The sequence below is a fragment of the Cyanistes caeruleus genome, chromosome 1, assembly GCF_971803275.1.
Source record: "Cyanistes caeruleus chromosome 1, bCyaCae1.hap1.1, whole genome shotgun sequence".
Lineage (NCBI taxonomy): Eukaryota > Metazoa > Chordata > Aves > Passeriformes > Paridae > Cyanistes > Cyanistes caeruleus.
Genome location: NC_141701.1, coordinates 117,297,133 through 117,316,278, shown reverse-complemented (window position 1 = coordinate 117,316,278; position 19,146 = coordinate 117,297,133). Strand labels below are relative to the sequence as shown.

At 38.9% G+C, this 19,146-nt stretch overlaps 1 long non-coding RNA gene across 2 annotated transcripts; it reads left to right on the top strand.

The window, feature by feature from the left end:
- Positions 1–4: 4 nt before the first annotated feature.
- On the top strand, positions 5–17,224 carry LOC111923451 (uncharacterized). Of its 2 annotated transcripts, none has more exons than XR_015276946.1 (3): positions 5–943; positions 15,157–15,228; positions 17,008–17,224. It is a non-coding gene; the product is annotated as an uncharacterized LOC111923451 (long non-coding RNA). The 2 variants fall into 2 exon arrangements; XR_002861088.2 differs by lacking the exon at positions 5–943 and adding an exon at positions 9,966–10,055.
- The last annotated feature ends 1,922 nt before the right edge of the window (positions 17,225–19,146 follow it).

Genomic DNA, 19,146 nt, shown 5'->3' with positions numbered 1-19,146 from the left:
GCCCAGCACCGACGGGGCGTAGGTAGGAAGGTTTGGCGCTCAGGACAATGGAAGCTACTCACAAGCCCCTGAGAAGGGCTCCTGCCGCACCCTACGCGCAGCGAGTACACCGCCATGGGCAGGTGGAGGGGCGCCCCGCCCGGCCGTGCGGGACAGCGCCATGTTAGTCATGCTGTCATAAAATGGCCGTTCGTGGGTGTGAAGCATCTTCCGTCGCCCTGCCTCCCCCAGACAGTAACGCCGACGGCTACGAGCCACACGTTCCCTTGCACAAGCCCCCGGCCTTTCAATTGCGGTATCCCTCCTTGACCTTAACCGCTCGCCTCGTAAGGTTTTAAAACCTTCAAGACAGCTAAAATGCTATCAGCCCTCAAGGGGTACAGCCCCCTTACTGCGTTACAAGGGACACTTGTAACCCACGAGGGCATTCCTGCTTCTCACCCCAAGAACAACCCAAAGAACTTGCTACTCCACTCGCCGCTCCGCTGCCCGCTGGAGGGTCCCAGCAAGGCACTCCATCACCCAGCAGAAGCCCACCCAACGCTCCCCATTATCCCACCACCCCGGTATGGCTCCCCTTCCGCGTTTACTCACCATCACTCTCTGAAGCTGAGGCTGCGCTCACACACTTAAAAAATAAGGGTTTTAAAACAAAACCGCTATGAACCTTTTTAAGAAAACTAAGTGCAGTCAGCTGGTTTTCTTTGTTCACGAAGCGGAGTTCTCGAAGTCGATAGAAGCCAAGCAGTGAAACGCCGTTCTCCTTAAATAGCCCCATTGGGGGATGGGACGGAAGAAGCCACACCCGCTCCCTTGTTCACTTCACACTCGTCATCCGCCACTGCCTGCTCTCCGCCCCCCGCGCGTCGAGGCTCCTGTTCCTTGGAGTCTGAGTTTTAGAAGAGAAAGGATCGAGAATACCGTGGCTTTTCTCTTTTTGGGGGTGAGAGACTAGATTGCGACTAATCATTTGGTTCCTTGTTGTGTTGGAGGATGCTGTTGAGTATGTGTGGTAGCAGCAGCTCCTGCCATTTTAGTAAGAGCTTGCACTTGGCTTGTGAAAGTTTAGAGAATGTTGTTGAAGAGCCTTTCACTCACTTTGGGGTAAAAGCTGTAGCTCACGAACTGATGCTATATAGCTATGCTAGAGTAATCTGTCTCCATCCTGTGACCAGCTTTGCTGATGATCTGTCTAATCACCAGTGGCCTAAGGCCTTTCTAGAAAGAAACCTCTCTGGAAGTCCTCCTGGCTCTACAGTAATAAGATGGGATTTTGAAATTAATTTTAAATAGAATAGCTGTTTGCCACTGGTATAAAATGTTTAGAACAGATACTGATTTTAGAACGTTCCAGATAGAGGGGAATCTTACAGACATCTCACCAAAATTAAGCCAACCTCTGTCTGGGCTAGATTAGTAAAGTGTTTGATTTATGATTTGCTGTTTTTTGGTTTTTTGTTTTTTTTAAGTAGTACAGACATACAAGTGATCCTTGTTGAGGATGAAAAATGAAGTAGAAAGCAAAACTGATAAAGTGGAGTGTATTTAATATGTGAGGTGCTTTTTTCTATAAATTTTTATGTCTTCTAATGATTAGATTTTTTTTTATCAGTTTACCATGTGTTCACCTTTTCCAGATGTTATATTAATAATCCAAAGTAGACTGCTGCACTGGATTTGCATGGGACCCAGAGCTGGATTAAGTAATACAATAACAATGCCATGATCACAATAGATGTATTTAAGTTACCTATAGAAGAGATTTTGTTAAATCAGGCGGGGTTGCAATACTGTGTAAAGGTAAGAGCATATGCCTGGGCATTCATGCAGCTAATGCCCACTTACTGAAATGAAAGGCATATTTTATGATACTTTTATTAGATCTTCTGTATGTTTATGCCTGAGACTTTGAAAATGAGCCTCAACAATGACAGGAACATATAAAGACAGCTGTGCATGATTCAGAGCAAAAGTACCTCCAGTTCAGTATATTAATTCAGAGAAGCCAGGAGTGCCTAGAGAGGATGTGAACATGGGGCAGGTGTAGAGTGATTTTTCTTATTTTTATTTTTCCCTTGTGCTTGTCAACCTTTAAAGCATTTCCTGAGCCCTTTTTATGACTATTTGATAATACTCAGTGATTTTTCCTGTGAAGTTCTCTGGTCCCTTTTTGAACTTGGTCTTAACACAGGCACAAGAATATTTAACACTGAGGTCCACAGGGCAAATGGCCAGAGTATGGAAAAAGTACTTTGTTGCTTAAGCTTTTCTCCTTATAATTAGAGCTATCTCATTCATTCAACACTAGGTAAGATAGAATAAAAGTAAAATATGTTTATGAACAATTTCTCCTTGCTATCTTATGCTTCCAGGGCTCTGAATTACAACAAATTGTATGCATCTCTGGTTTCTAGAAAGAGATTTTTCACTGCACTGGGAGTTTGAATATTGGTCTGCTTTACAATTAGTTTATTAGCAGGTTTTTCTACATTTTCTTTAAACTTGCAAACTCTGAAAACTTTTCTTCCCTCACTATACTATAAGTTCAAATTACTTGCAATGACAGGAGCCACATCGCTTCCTTTAGAAGAGGTGTTTCACCTTAGTGTCTTGTGTTGAAAGAACGGAATGCAGAGGCCAGAACAAATTGAACTAATACTGTCTAATATTTGTCACTTCCTTGCAGAGTCTACCCTTCTACTTGCTATAGAAGAAAAAGGATGAAAAGCAGGACCCTTTATTGCTTTTTTATATGCTCTATATACTTCTGTATACTCTAGGCTGCCCGGCTTTACAGAAACACGGCTTGGATAAATCTCTCAGCTCTCTGCTTTGGCCCTGATTTAGCCCATCTTTCACTCACTTGTTTCCTTCTGGAGGGCTTCAGTGTACTTCTGAACCTAATGTACTCACTTGGGTACACTAGTTACAGCTCTTTCAAGGGAGCCATCTCCCTGCAATTCAGTACTATTGAGAACTAAAATATTTATCCCCTTAAGTCTCTGATTCCAAAGATACTTTTTTGCTTATACCACTTGGACCCATTCTTTATTATGTAATTTTCAGCCAAGCAACAACTTTAACAGAATCTCCATTTTATATTTGATTAAATAAACCCCAATGATCCTTTTTTCTAATTTTCCATTTTTATAAAAATTATTCTCTGACAAGGATAGAACTGAGAGAGGGAGAAAGGTATTTTGAAACGTTCTCTTATACAAAATCCTAAATCAAAATTATATTTACAGTATGTTATAAATGGTCTGAGCTTTTTAAGATTATTTGTGACCACAGATAAAAAAATCACATAGGCATTTAACATGATTGAAATAGTGACCTGTAATCCTATATCCAGACTCCTTACACTACTGTATAAAACTGGGAAACCCTAAAATGAAAACATGCAGTCTGCAGATGCCTGCTTGTTTTTTGAACCTTGGACAAATCTTTGTCAATTTTGGACTGTTTTCATATATGGCTAAAAGTCACAGGCTTCTTCTCTGTCTTCATTGCTTGATCTGTCCTATGTGCTGACACCATGAAGAAAGAAAATCAGCAGGTTTTGCTCCTCTGAGGGGAGCTATCTCATGATACATGTACCGAGCCCTTTACTCCTCACATCAGTGCTAATTGCTGTATTTGCATCTCACTACAGCTGGCGGGAACAAAGATGGGGTTTGGAAGCAAAGTAGTTGATCCATACTTAGGATTAAAGATCTTAAAGTACTGGTTTAAACTCCTGCTGCCCCAAGAGCTTCCTGGAGGACACTCACTTTCTTAAAGGAACAGGGATTCAAGTTTATCTCCTACTTACCAGGGCGCCTGACCAATCCTGTAAGAATTTTCCTGTGACCTTTCCTTAGTTGCTGAACATAAATGTTTAGTACGGTTATGAGGCTGCTTCAGTTTATTCATGGATGCCGTGAGGCTCACTACTTCCTGACTGGGTAAGAAGAGGAAAATGAACGATATTCATCATTTGATGCAATCAGTAGCAGAAGGAAATATGTACAATAAATGTGACATTTCCGGCTGGTGTTTTCCTTTCTTATACAAAGAGTTAAACACTTAAGAGCAGGGATAAGTTCTTGGCTGTCGGAGACTTAGCAGCGCCGATAGAGACATTAGACCAGTAACTAAAGATCTTTTACTGGAGCAGTAACTGGATGGCCGAGGATTATTTGCGTATGACTGTCTACACTTGACAGTTTTGCTGACAAAGCTGCTCTTGTACCGGACCTGTCAACGAAATCTTATGATTTAAACACAGTTCATATCTACATGACAAATGGTAGAAAGTGAAATAAGCAGTGTTCCACTACAGGAGAAATAATTCTTGTTTAGTACAATTGCATTTGCAGTAGAACTCCCAGCTAAGATGTATATACAGGGGAGAAAAAAATTGCCTTCAATCTGTATTGCAAATATATTATGCCAAAAATTCTTGCTGTGTAAGCAAATCCTACAAAATCTTTACAAACTTCATATCTAAGTCTCTTTTCTAAAACAGCTAGAATCGTACGGGAAAGACAATAGCTTCCTAAACATATTTTTGCCAAAGGGAGCCTACAGTTCTGGTGGTATAGTGCTTTTTGTGTGCTCATACTCACTAAGCCAGAAATCATTAACTCCCTGTTAAGTGCACTTAATTTGAGAGTAATGCAATTTTCCAAATCTTTCTCAGTATTCTCTCTACCAGGTGGAAAAAAATATATTTAAATAATGTAAGAAATACATAGGGTATTGACTCCATAAAGGTTATCATTGTGCGGTATTTTCTCACAAAGCTAATGTGTACGAGGTTATAAAAATAAAAGAGCAACTTCTTCCTTTTTTGTCCTCTACAAGGTCACAGTATCATTTGGTGGTTGCTCATTTAAAAAGGCAGCCAAAAAAACTTCTCAGTATTCAAAAATGTTTGAATCAAAGGAAACAAAGAGGAGGAATGGTAAACACTGAGAATGGACTACGCACAAATCTTACAAATAAATAAATAGTCAGTCTAGAAAGATGTTAGGCAAAAATATGAAGTGGCGTGTTTTCTGCAATACTAGTCTTATGGCCTGAGCTCTCTGAAAACCTTCCTGGAAAACCTCTACAGGAATGCTTCCATTTTCTTGCTTTCTTCTTCCTGAAGACTTCATTCCATCCTTTGTGTCAAGACAGATGCTGTGTGAGTGTGTGTATATATGCATATATTGACTAAGTCATGAGGGGCTGCTGCTAAGGCATCAAGTCCTTTACTGCATCAGAGAGCGGACAAAGGAGGTTCTCCTCTATCTTCTGATGTATCTGTGTCTCCTTTTCTGATCTATCGTGGACTGTGAAACAGTTCTGACTCTCAAGGAGGATCAAATTGTTTATGAAGTGAGAGGAGGGAGACGTTTACAAGGCCTGAAACTTAAAAGCCATTCTTCAGAACCTTAAGGCTTGTGTGTCTTTGCACAAGTATGTATATTTGTTTTTATTTTCTGTATCTATTTGAAAAAGTAAAATACTAATATATTTGATTAGCTTCTTAACATAAGCTTAAAATAAGATCCCTACAGATAGACCTCTAAATTTAGGAATTAAAGCCTAGTGATTGAGGGGTTTTTCATCCTGTTTGGTCACAAGTAATTAAAATAGTGTAGGAATGATTCTGATTTATGGCATTTATGAGTGACTCATTCCTGAACAAACCAGTTTGTTTTAACCAAAATGGAATGAGGCACTTCTGTATTAAGAATGGCCCATATGGAATTAATCAGGAACAGTTCCATGTGTATAAAAGCCTTAATTAACATTTGAGTGGGTTTCATTTGCAGTGTCTTTGCTGGAATGTATATTTGGATCTGGATGTATATATAGGATACTAAACTACTTGTAAATCAGGCCATCTTTCGTTTAGAGTTTTTGCCAGAAGTCGAAATGATTTTTTTTTTAACAAAATCTTATTATATATTGGTGGGAAAACAAAATTAGAACAAGAATTAAAAAAAAAAAAATAGTATGTTGTGCTTTCTGATTTTGTCACAGGAGTAGCCCTTTCCTCTTGCTAAGTTTAGGTTCTTTATTTTATTTTAAAAATAAATAGCAGCTTAAACCTCTTACATGCTTTAATTAACAAAGTTACTGTAGGTAGTTGTGCTGGTTTTGCTTTAATTGACATTTGGTGAGAAGGGAAGAAGCCACCTACGGAAATGATTTTTCTGGGAGAAGCTGCTAAGAGCTTTCTCTGTGCCTAGCAAAAAACAATAGCTCGCTAGCTCTGAGAATTGACAACTTATTAAACCATTTAAAAATCTAGATCCGCCTATGTGAGATCCACATTTTAAAGATGGGCAGGGCTGGGAAATCTCTCTCTTGTTTCCGGCTTTGAAGAGGTGCCCGGTACTAGTTGGACCGGCCCTGCGTGGCCTGGCGGAGCCGAGCCGGGTCCAAGTGGTGGCAGGGCGGGGTACGGGAGGCCGCGGGACCCCGGCCGAGGCTGGGCTGGGCCGGGCAGCGGCTGCAAACATTCTGCTGATGCTAAACCTTGCCCCCACTGCCGGCCCGTGCCGAGCCGGTGTCTGCTGGGCCCCAGGAGCTGCTCCAGGCCGGGCCAGGTCCCCTCCGCTGCGGCTGCTGGGCAGGGGGAGGGGAAGCCATTGGCTTGCAGCTAAAATTGAAGGCAGCAGGGACCAGACATCAGCAAGAGCGACCGCCACTGTTCTGGCCAGGCCCTCTGAGATCTTGGCACAGCCCCCAGCGCAGCCTGAAATCCATCACTGTGACTGCTACGGCCATGCCCAGCAGAAACCTTCATGACCATCCTCAGGCCTGGAAGAGATATTAACTCTTTCACTGCACAGATGAGACCTGCAGACTTCAATCCTCTCTCAAGTGAGAGGAAAGTACAGAGTGAAGACAACATGAAGACACCAAGGTCAGTAAAGAAGGAGTCAAGTCCCAGATGGAAGGAGAATGAGATGCCTTAGTATAGGGCTGAAAGTTCTTTTGGCAAGGCCATGGAGATGGGCTATGATACACTAGAATATCCCCTTCAATTCATGAGAAGGCATGAGGAGATGGAGTGCTCAAACTGTAGATATGAGCAGAGGCATCCATAATGAAGCAAAGTGGCTGTGTAGCTGTGGTCCCATGAGAAACTTGAACAGAGAGAGAGATAAAAGAGATGAAGACCCTTCGCCCCCAGGGAGAGAAAAAGATGATCTCTGTTCCCAGAAATGAAGATGATATCAGAGATAGATGAAGAGAGCCTTTGCTTTTTACCAGCTCATCCTCAAAATAGTACCCCATAAGTTGACATGGCCAATGAACTCAGCTGTGGAGAGGCTGTGAAAATGGGAGGAATTTAACGATTGCAGATTTTCTGGGCACTGCTATTCATGGAAATTAAAAAGCCACAGGGAACTGCTTCTTGTGAAGTCTCCATAGCATGGCGAGAGAAAAGCCTCCCCCTACAAGAACTGATGAAAGACTATTGTAGATGTGGTTTGAAAATCCCAGTTTTTGTCTCTAGAAGGGGAAAAAAGAGCGGTTGTGGGGAGGGGAGGAGAAGTGTTCTGAAGGTTTTATTCTGATTCTTATTATTCTTTTAGTACTGTTAATAAAGTTTTCTTTATACATTTTAAGTTTTGAGCCTGCTTTGCCTTCCTCTTAATTCATATCTCACAGCAGGAAATGAGTAAATAATTCTAGTAGGTGCACTGGCAATTTTAGCCAGTGCTAAACCTGCCACAGTAATATTGAATGTTCTGGAGTAAATTTTCTCACTGTCAACTTCCATTGCTACAATGAAATTTCTTTAGTGAGGTAGTTTTATAGATTAGTATGTTAATAGATGTTTATGGATACATTGTTGGAGTTGTATGAGTGTCAGAGAACAAAGCAGGTTTCCAATACTTCTGTGTGGCTTTGTATATATGCATTTGTGTATTTGTGTTCCAATACTGTGTGGCTTTGTATTAAAAAAGTGCCCACAATTTAATTATGTTTCTCTAAAGAAAGAAAGTGTCTATTTCATTGCCTGCTTTTGGTATTTCCTTTCTGAATAGGACTGATGTCAAGGATATTTATGGCATGCCTTGAGACTGGTGTCCCCTATTGGGGTGGCAGTAGACTTAGCAAATGTTAAGAAATGCTTTTTGTCAGGGGAGAAAAGAAACAAAGCCCTTATAATCTTGTTTCCAAAATTAACTGTTTATTTCCTTATTTGTGGAAGCATCAGTTACCTGCTCAGATAACTCTTGCTTGTCTAAAACTTTTGAATCATCTGAATTAAAGTTTACACCATTTATTTTGTGTCCTCCACTACACAATCAATCCTTGACTTCTTAATTGGAATTATGTGAGTAATCTGCTTGAAATTAGGAACTTTCTGTAAGAATCTGAGTGTTCTTAGTTTTGTTGTGCTTACAGTTTTTCAAAGCACGGACTCCCTCATGTCTGCCACAATAGACTGAACAGAACTACACAGATAAGTGCAGGTTAGCATAGCCACAGGTGCTGAGAAATAACAACACACTGGGCAATGGACTTGGTACTGGGGTGGTACCAGGCTGAGCTAACTCAAGTGTTTAGGTGTGATACCAATCATTCAGTGTAACTAAACAGATTATAATGTGCTTGACACTTTTTTCTTAAGTAGCTCCTTGTAACATTAGAGCTGAACATAAAATTAAGATTGAGCTGCAAAAGCATACAATGAAAACTGTGCAGGCTGGTGAAAATAACATACTTCAACACAGGAAGTGGTGAAAAGCCAGTGAATTGTGGATTTGACATTAAATCAAGTAAGAATGTCAGAATTTTAATCATGGCTAGCTACAAAAGGTCATGAAACATGAGATGTCTTAGACACTTTTTTGATTTGTTCAAGGAAATGCTATATATTCAAACTTACTGTGAAAATGTTTTAAGAAGGGGGGGTGGATGGGAGAGAGATTTAAAGAACTTGATACAGGTGGAATTGTAACCTGTCATGTGTATTCCTTCCTTACCTTTGAAAGAAGAAAAATCATGAAAAGCAATTAAATTTTAACAGGCATTTAACTTGCCATTTTTTGCTGTAGGACTGATAGACAGAAAGAAGTATGTGAATATGAGCAATATAATCATATCATCACATTTTGGAAAACTCCAGTTCTTTGCATACCTGAATGGCAGAGTTTCAGAATTTACTTAGTAGTAGCTGAAAAATGGTTTTTTTACATCTTATCAGTATGTATTTGCTGATATGAATGCAATTACTCCAGATTCACACCTCAGCAGAGCAAAGAAAATTATCTATTCTGAGTGAAAATATATTCTGTATTGCATTCTGCATGTCTGCATTCAGTGTTGAATGGGATTGGCTGAGGTCCCCTGTGTGACTTCAAATCCATCCTATCATTGCTTACCCATGGTCTTGTTCTAGAACGAACCAGGCTTATCCGAGTTGGATTTTCTGTTGTGGCCAGATTTATTTGTCTAGCTACAGGCCAGCTATGCTGTGACAAACTACCGACCCCGAGGTTTAACCTCTCCCCTTTACCAATAAGGAGACAAATGTGATGAGATATAAGTGAAAAAAAATAATAGTTTACTAAGAAAAAACAGCAATAACCAAGAAGTACAAAGGCAAACTGTTCAACCCCCATCCACGATTCGGGAGGAGATCCTGCTAATTGTCCTGGGGAACACGGACACAGTGTGGGACCGTCCTCGCTCTGGGCCATGCGGCTGCTGAGAGGGAGAACGAAGGAAACAACCCGGCAACAACCCGGCTCCAAGGAAACAAGCTCCCTACCCACCCCCCACCTCCCCCCGCACCTCATCCCCCACCTCCGGCACAAACGAAACAGTGAGAAGCAGCAGAAAAAGAAAACCTGGGAAAAGCTGGTTTTGTCCAAAAGGACTCAGTGCTGCCGGGGTGCTGGTGCAGCTCAGCAGGCTTTATCTCCACAGCGCACCCGTGAAAAAGCAGTGTATGCACCTTTTCCAGCAAATGGCAGGTGGCAGCAGTGAAGGGAAAGACCTGTCCATTCCCTATTTTTGAAGGGATCCAGCACGCCTGCCCTGCCATGAGCTAGGTAAAACACAGAAGTTCTGATTCTGACTCTGGGCCTTCAAGAGACACTAAACTAACTTGTATGGATTGATGTAGAGAAGATACAGAATGCATGATTTTGGGTCACCCCTAATACTAAACTCCATCTCTTATCTCTGTAACTGGGACACCCACACATGCTATTGTCCATTCTCATGAATCTTCTGTTTATTTCTTTGAAAACAGAGCTGACATGATTAAGTTTCCTTATTAATGAGGTAGTTTTTCAGTCTTGGTTAAAGGAAGATGGGAAAGGAAGTCATGCTTAATTGTGAAAGCAAGATTTTGGGAGGTTTGCTTTTTGTTTCCCCTCTTCATTCACTTAGAGTAGAATATTTTCTGTCAATATTTAATTACTCTTCTATGTCCTTTATGGTAACTTGTAACAGTTCTAAAGACCGTATCTAAAGACCCCTGTTGAATGATCCTTGAATCATGGATCCAGTTTAGTTTCATTCTGCACCCCTACAAAACACATATGTGTAGATATGGCTTAGTTTGTTCAAATCACATTATTTGCAGGAGAAATGATCTAACCAAGTGGATGCAGAGCTTTAAATCATTACTGCTGCACTTGGAAGAGAGGAATGGTGAAGTTAAGAACTATGATTTGCAGTTCAAAGGAGACTGTTCAAAGGAGGCTGAACTCTATATAAAGCCCAAGGGTAAAGTTTAGTGATTTGGCAATACTCACAGCTCTCTGGTATTTCCCACTGCTTGGCAAGCTTATACATGAGCCTGTATCAGTCATGGATGGCTCTGACAGCCCCAGTATACATTTCTGCATGCATATAGTTTCCATCTAAATAGTTATTTATTGCTGAAACTAAATTGCCTCTGGTTCCAAACCAAGCTGCTCACAGCTTAGTAACTTCTGCCCTACTGTGGGATCTGCAGTAAGTATTCTGAGAGCTGTCACATGCATTTACTGCTGGATACTGACTTCCTGTCATCCAGAGAGTTCTGTTGCTCTGATTCTTGCATGTGACTGGGCATTAGAAGCAGTTCCTGATATCTGAGTAGTGATCATGTGCTACATTTTTTATAATATTGTCATGTCAAGCATTCCAAAATCATAGTTTAGGTCAAAAACAATCATGGTATGGCTTAAAAATTGGACACTTGAGAAACATTTCTAATTAATCTAGTCTGCTTTCTTGTCTTTCAGTGCTTTGGATTTGCATTTTTAAGCTTTTTTAGCAACCAAAAATTAGAAAAGTTTTCTGCAAAAAAAACACAAGTGTTCTAAATTAAGCCTCCAAAAATAATTTATTTTAGAAGTATGACATTTAATAAAATACTTTGGCATAGATTTCTGGGTGGGTGTCAAGCTTTTACTTTATATTTTGGGGACCTAAATTGCAAATAATCAGACTGGAAAGTTAAAATGAAAAATTTAGCATTCACATGGTTCAACTTGAATAACGATAAACATACCACTTGTGTTAAAAACTGCATCTGTTACTTACTTTACTGCATTGCTTTGGTGTGTCTGCTTAATATCTAGATTATGCACTCTACAGTAGAGCAAGGGGATTTGCAAATGTCTATATAAAAACCTAGTGAGATGAAATTAGCTTCAGAGAATAAAAGTAATGTTTGCACAGTGAGTGATGTCCTTTCTGTATGTTAAAATACTATTCCTGTGGCAGAAGTTAATATCTATCTACATGTACTTCCTATACTTACTATGATGATGAATATTCTAAAGCTGTCTATAATAAAGAGTTAGACTTGATTTTAATGTCAAATGGAAAGCAAAGGAATAGCTGGCAGATGCTCTGCATTAAATATTGTTGACCCTTGCATGGTATGTAGTCTGTGGAAAAATTAAGTTTCTTTGGCCTTAATTAAAGTAGAACTACAGGAATTTAATCTACCCTTAGTTCTTCAGTTAAGGACTTCTGTCTGTGATTTACTGAAACAGAATAAGTTTTTATTTCTGTTATCATTTAGACATATTGAGCTGATTTAAAACTGCTAGATGTGTTTTACCACGGTTTTTAAATGATTAAGCTGAAGCATTTCATTTTTATAACAGGTGTCTGCTCTGGAGATTTCTGTTGTAACATCTGTTCCTCTCATTTAAAAAAAAAAAAACAAAATGTTCTTATTCTTACATTCCTTCATTCCTTCCAGGAATGATAGTTTTTATTGGAGTGGTACAAACCTAGTAGGTCTATGCTGGGAGTGCTTTGATTTCATTGATTGATACTCTAATACCGATTAACTGTAAACAGAAGAGTTATTCCACTTTATATTAATTTTCTGTCCAGAGTAGTTCATATTTAAACCATTAAGCTGAGTAAATTTCTTCATCTTCATTAAATTAAAAGTATGTTTTTAACCTGCATGATCTAAGTAGAGGAAAAATGATTTTTCTGAACTCCAGTCTAATTGGCTAACAATTTGAAAACTGGCAGGGAATCTAATTTCCACTTTTCTCACTTTATGAGCAAAGCAACTAATTTTTCATTTCAAATTTTTCGTATTCTACTTTCAGAAAAAAAAATTAATTTTATGTCTTCAGTAGAGCTTGAGCCCATCTTAATTATGATGCCAGTTCTAGATTACTAAAACTTGCTGTCACAATGTTTTGACAACCTCTAAATATGGTAGTCTGTCAGCGTTGTTTATGCAGGTGGTGTCCAGAAAGAAAGTGTTAGTGTCCTGTGTTGTCATAAGGAGTGCAGCTATGCCAAATTACTGGAGTGGTGGAATTCTTATATTACAGGATAGTTCTTAGCCAAATTAATTTAAGAATGTGAAGAAAATACAAATGCTATGTTGTATTTGGAACAACTCTTGCAGTTGCAATGAAACCCATTGTTTCATTTGATTCTGAAATATGCAAATCAACAAGATTTAGAGAAATCATAAATGGTTTATCTAAATCAACACCTCTTAAAACACCAGAAAAATGGTGCTAATTACAAAATTTAGTCTTTTCCTTAGCTAGCACTTACGGGTTTTTTACTTTAAAGGGAGGCTTGCTAAAATATACACACTACTAGAGGTTCTGATACTGATATGGGTATAAACTGAAACAGAAGAAGTTCCACCTCAACATGAGGAAAAATGGCTTTGCACTGAGGGTAGCAGAGCACTGGAACAGGCTGCCCAGAGAGGCTGAGGAGTCTCTGGAGACATTCAAAACCTGCCTGCATGTTTTCCTGTAAAACCTGCTCTAGGTGACCCAGCCTTGATGAAGGGGTTGGACTGATGATCCCAAATATTCCCTTCCAACATGACAATGCTGTGATTCTGTGATATTATGGCTCCTGAATAATCACGGCCTTCCTCAAATAAGAGGAAGTAGATTTTTGCCTCAATTTTATATTCAACTTTGTTGAGTATTTTCCCTGGTGGGTTCTTTGAAACTGAAATTTTACATACAGAGTCTGAGTTGGACTACAACAATTGTCTTATGCCATGCCTGCTTTTTATTCTTCATAATTAAGGAAGGTTAAAAAAAAGTGACAGTGGTATTCTCTTCATGTCTTCAGACATGGTTGATTTGTTAAATGTAGTTTTTGTCAGCTTTTCCAAATGTATTGAAACTGTCTTTCCACACATTTCCAACTGACTTAAATCCATTCACTCCTATAACCCTATATATGAGCTACTTTTCTAACTGTAAATCAAATCTGTGACAAATGAGCGTTCTCAAATCAGATGTTATTTACTGAAAGTATTCAAGAATAAAATTGATGGTCAAGGTCTAATTTTAAAGTAGCTTCATTCAGTATATGGAAGACAAGCTCAGGGATTGTCTACGATGTAGTGTTGCTAAGAACACAGGAATAAACAGTGTGTGTGAAAATAATGTTAAAATCTGATTATTAAAATTATTAGAGAGATGCCTCTTTCAGAGTTAAGGCACAAATGAGACAATATGCTGAAGTCAATAGTACAGATTTTTATTTAACAGTAAATGTGAGGTAGAGAGCAGGGAGGAAAGACAGAGGATGGGGAGAAAAAGAGAATGACAGAGAAACAGATTTAAGTAGAAAAATATCACCACTACAGAGATTCCAATGATATCCTGTTGGTTCTCTTTTTCTGGCCTTCTCAGTGGTTGGAGTCTTGTTGAAGACAAGATCAGTGGTTGCTGATGGTATCCCTCCAGTAGTGGGGGGGCAGAATCCAGGAACACCTGGTCCATGTGATCTGTGTTATGCTGAGCTAGGTGGGAAAACCTGTACCTCTTCTGGCTGATGAAACAGTGGGACATTTCATTCATTTTTGACACCTTCTAAGGTGTTGCAGCTCTCTCTTACATCAGTGTAAGAGACCATTATGGCCCATCATTATTAAAAATATGTATTAAAAAAAATCTGAAATTTTAACCTTTTCTCTGGCATCATGATTATGGGCCTGATTTTCTACACTTTAGCTGGGCTAGTCTTTCCCTTAATTTAATAGGAGAATTACCTGAGTTAGAAGTTAGGCAACTGGGTACTGGAGCTACTCCTGTCAGTAGTTCAACACTAAACAGTTCAACTTAAACTATTATAATTTCACCAACTTCAGTGAAAGTACTTTGCTTTGATGAGTAATAGTGTAGCTGAGAAAGGGATCTGTATCTGTGTGGGTTTACCACGGGATACTACAGGAATAAAACCAAAAGAACATTGAATAAACAAATCCCCCTTTTTGTGTTTCATCAATTTTAAACAAAATGCATGAACATGAAAAGCTGGGGAGATAAGTATTATGCAGTATAATAATTGAAACATTTATATTTTTCTAGATCATAATTATACCTCATGGGAGAGATGAAGAGTTTTAATCTGTTGTACCACTTACTCAATATTTGTGCTCTTTCAACTGTTACAGTGTTAAGTGGTATTTTCATTTGCAATCAAAGTATGCTTCAGCTAATTTGTCTTCTTTGCTCTGTCTCATAAAATTCAAATTACTAGAAGCCACTGGATAGTTTTATGTGGGACTTTGCCTATGTAGGAGAGTTTTATTCATGTTGATGTCAATGTCTTTACATTGCAATGAACTTATCAACTTGGGAATTATGGAAAGATTTAAAAAGTTCTGGTGATGAAATATTTCAATAATAATATTTTTAGGCTTTTTCTAGACATCAAAGGAGTTCTGAACTGAGTCATTATGCTGTGATCTCAGCCAGTGCCTCATGACAGGTCAGTAGTAAAGAAACTAAATGCTTTTACAAGAAAAATAACCATCTAATTGTGATTCTGATTTCTTGTTAATTGAGGAGCTACCCACATCTTTGTCATAAGTCATCACTTCTGGTAAGCTGATGACTTGGAGATCAGTAAGGCTTTTGATACAAGAACTCATTAAAAGCCAAGAGTTCGTCTCAGGGAAAAAAAGACTATCTGGATTCCAAAGGCTTAGTAAATCATGGACTTGAAATAAGCACTCAGCCTTACAATCTTGTCTTCAGTTGACTTCCTAGTACTGAAAATCCTCAACCTATTAACCTTGCAGGAGACTCTACAATTTTAATTTTTTAATTGCATTTGACTTAATTGCGATTAATCATTTTGCATACTTACACCTACAGTTGAGTTGCTTTTGTCAGGCTCAACTTGACATGACTGTTACATGGATGTGAGTCAATAATTCCTTTGAATATGATTACTGCATGACAAAAATAAGGACTGTTAGAGGCTCAGTTTTGAACTTCTCACAATATCAACAGAGTAATAGTTTACCTCACTGACCCAAATTCTTGTAGCAGTCAGTCTGGCTCCTCTTCCTGCTGTGTCACTGGGACATCTGACATACCTGATTTTTAAAAGTTCCCATAGAAAACTATTTACAAAATGCCTTGCAATCTAACCAGTACATGAAGTAAATGTCAAAGTTATCACAGAAAATATTAAAACATTAATCAAGTACAAACAAAATTTTCCAGCTACAAAGTAACATATTTTCAATGCTACAATATTTAAGGTGGTATCTTTTCACACCTGTGAAAGTGTATAGAGCAGATAAATTTGCAATCGTGAATGTACTGACAGATCATTGCAAGATCTCATTTTATTTTCTGGCATTTCACATCCTGTCAGCTCTCTAAGAGATTAAAATGTAATGTTATGTGCACAAGTTGTTTTTAAAGTCTCTCTCAGATTGTTTTAATAGTTCAAGTCAGTGATGCTTTGTCATTTATTTTCAAAAGAAATAGCTGTTGCATTTCAATTATTTAGTCTCTCAGTTGGGCATCATTAAGCACGTTTCTGTACTTCTCTCAGCTTCCTTGTAAAGAACTTTCCCCAGCCTCTGTTCCTAGAGATCGGCATCACATTTTACTGTGATGTAGAATGTGTAGTGTAGAAGTATTTGTATATGTTCTGAGTAACCAAAAAAAAAAAAGTGTATTGTGTTCCATATCTTTTCTATGCCAACTGCTTAAAATTATCACTTTAAGACCTGGGAACCTGAAGCAGAACCAGGATGTTTTATGCTGGGCTCATGGAGGAGGTTGGCCCGGGATCCAGTAAGAGACAGGCAACAGAAACACGGAGTTCCTATCTCTCACTGTGCTGCCAAGGGAGTTACCTGGGGCGAGGGCAAAGAGAGGCAGATGCCTTCTTTTCTTTCTCTCCATGGGAAGTTGCCTGGCACAGGTCTCAAAGAAACTGCATTCCACAATCCTAAACTGTTTTGGAGCAAATTTGGCAACAACTTTTTGGTCACAGTTTTTGGGGGCAACCCCCATCTCTGGATCCAGAGCCATCAGGGCCACCCTGTGGGTTTCAGTGCCCAGCAAATCCATTTTTGTTTCTGCTGCAATGCAAAAGCAACCCAGAACTACAGCACTGACACCAAGTGGGTCCAGCTGGTCCAAAAGAAGCAAAGGAGCTGACTGTAGGTTCGGAGCTGCCACAGATGGAGCTGGCACCCTCTACCTGCTACCAAAATAAGCTTTTATCTTCCCTTTTTTTTTCCAGGGCAAAGGCTCAGCCAAGCAGGGCTTCCCTGCCATATTGTCTTTTCTGATCCATGGTCAGCTATGGAGGCTACCATACTGAGGAGGGGCTTCTCCGCCTTCTTGTTTTAATTTGTTCCTGGGAGTCCATGGGATTCAGCAACATTGTATTTAATGCTTATTACTGTATTGTTGATTGTTGCTATTTTGCTTCTAGTAAACTGATATTTTTTTACCTATATTTTCTCACATTCTCTTTATTGGTGAAAAGGAAATGATTAAAAAGGGGGCTAACTAATTTTGGACCATCCACCCCATACAGTTGTCTTAAACCAAGACAGTTTATTTGCAAATGCTGCTACTGTCCACAAAATTAATGACTTTGTTTTAGTGACTTTGTGAAACACAAGTTCTGTAATCATGCCATTGCAACACCCCATGCAAAAGATGCAAATGCAGTTGTCCCTTATATCTCTGAAAAATAACAAATTCCTACCATGATCCACAGTAGTTGGCTGAACTGCTTGCGGGCTTCCAAACTTAGACAACTATCTAAGAAATGGAGCAAGCAATAGCAGGCATAGAACTAAATGTAGTAAACCATCAATCTGTTTTGACCATTGAAAGCTCTTGCAGAAATTAATTTCTTATCTCTCTGACTGTGCCAGTAATATCATGGCTGTTAATGCCAAAATTTAGTGTTGTTTCCCCATAACAAAGTACTTGAAGGCAATCCACCCACTCAAACTCCACTGATACAGAATGTTTCTGAGCATCCCTATGGTTTAAGTGCTGGCAGCAAAAGATCTAAAAAACACAATCCTTAGCAAATCTGGAGCAGCATGAATGAAAACTGGCAGTCTGTGTGGATGACTATGCCTGAAGTAGCAGATAATCTTTGATTATGTTATGGTGGGGATTAGGAAAAAGTAAAGAAGTTTTCTAAAATCTACTCTCTGATTCAGTTTTCTGGTGGGGCAGAGAGTTTGTCACTGGGGTAGTTAATGCAATTGTATGGTTGTCCAGAACACATGGAAGGGGTCATAAATACTATTAAAAATATAAGCAGTGCTTTGTGATTTCATAATGGTCTCATAAATTATAGCCACTATTGAAATTTTCAAGTTGGGTTAAGGATTGGGAATAAGCAATCTTAGGTAATAGCAAAGAAAGTAAATGTGGTACAGACAAAAGGTATTTAGATAAATAATTGAAGATTAAACATGAAACATTTAGCATGCCAGTGAGATGCTGTAATAATTTTATTTCCTGTTTGTTTTTTTTTTCTTTCCCCCAGTTATTATCATTGATATTTGCATATATCATTTAGTTAACACAGTTGAATAAGATCAAATGATGAAAACCAACAGGATGCCCACAGAGGTATTAGAAACCAAGAGATTGTGCTCAGGAGGTGAATACTGGTCCACATCTGGAATTGCATCTTCCAAATTAGAAAAGCTGAATGATGTTATAATGGTTAATGTGTGTCCAAGTACTTTCAACAGGAAAGGTCACTGAATTAGGGACATGTTACCAGAAAGCAAAAAGGTAATGTAGAGCATTGGAGCAAACAGGAGAGAGATCTTCTTCTTCTCCATTAAAACGGTCAACAGGCTATGTCTGCTTTGACAGAATATTAAAATAGTTTTCTTTTCTAAAAAGTATAATAAAATTTATAATTTTCAAAAACAATGTGTTTCTGGCATTGTCCTGTGTCCTGTCTTCTGTTGTTAAAATTTGTGTCAACATTCATCCTGAACAGAGACTGTTCTCTGTAGCATCTGCTATTGCAGTTGTCACAGTCTGGGGATAACATGAGCCATTGTCTGGACAGAAAGGCATTTCTTGTCCACCTAATTACTAAATGAAGCAAAATGATGGAGAATAATTTCCTGGGCCTAACAGCAAGGGTATGGGGAGAAAACAGAAACACAAGATGGGGCAGTCTTAAAAACGAGATTCACTTAATAAATTATAAAAAGAATTTAATATAAACAAAAAGACAATTAGGAGACAAAAGAAATAAAGCAAAGGGTTAAAATGGCCGGGTGCCCTGGCAGGTTGCCAGGAACACACCTGGTATCTTGGGAACACTCCCTTTATCCCCTCCTGCTGCGAGGATTCTATGCATATTCAAAAATATGTCCCCTCCCTAGTT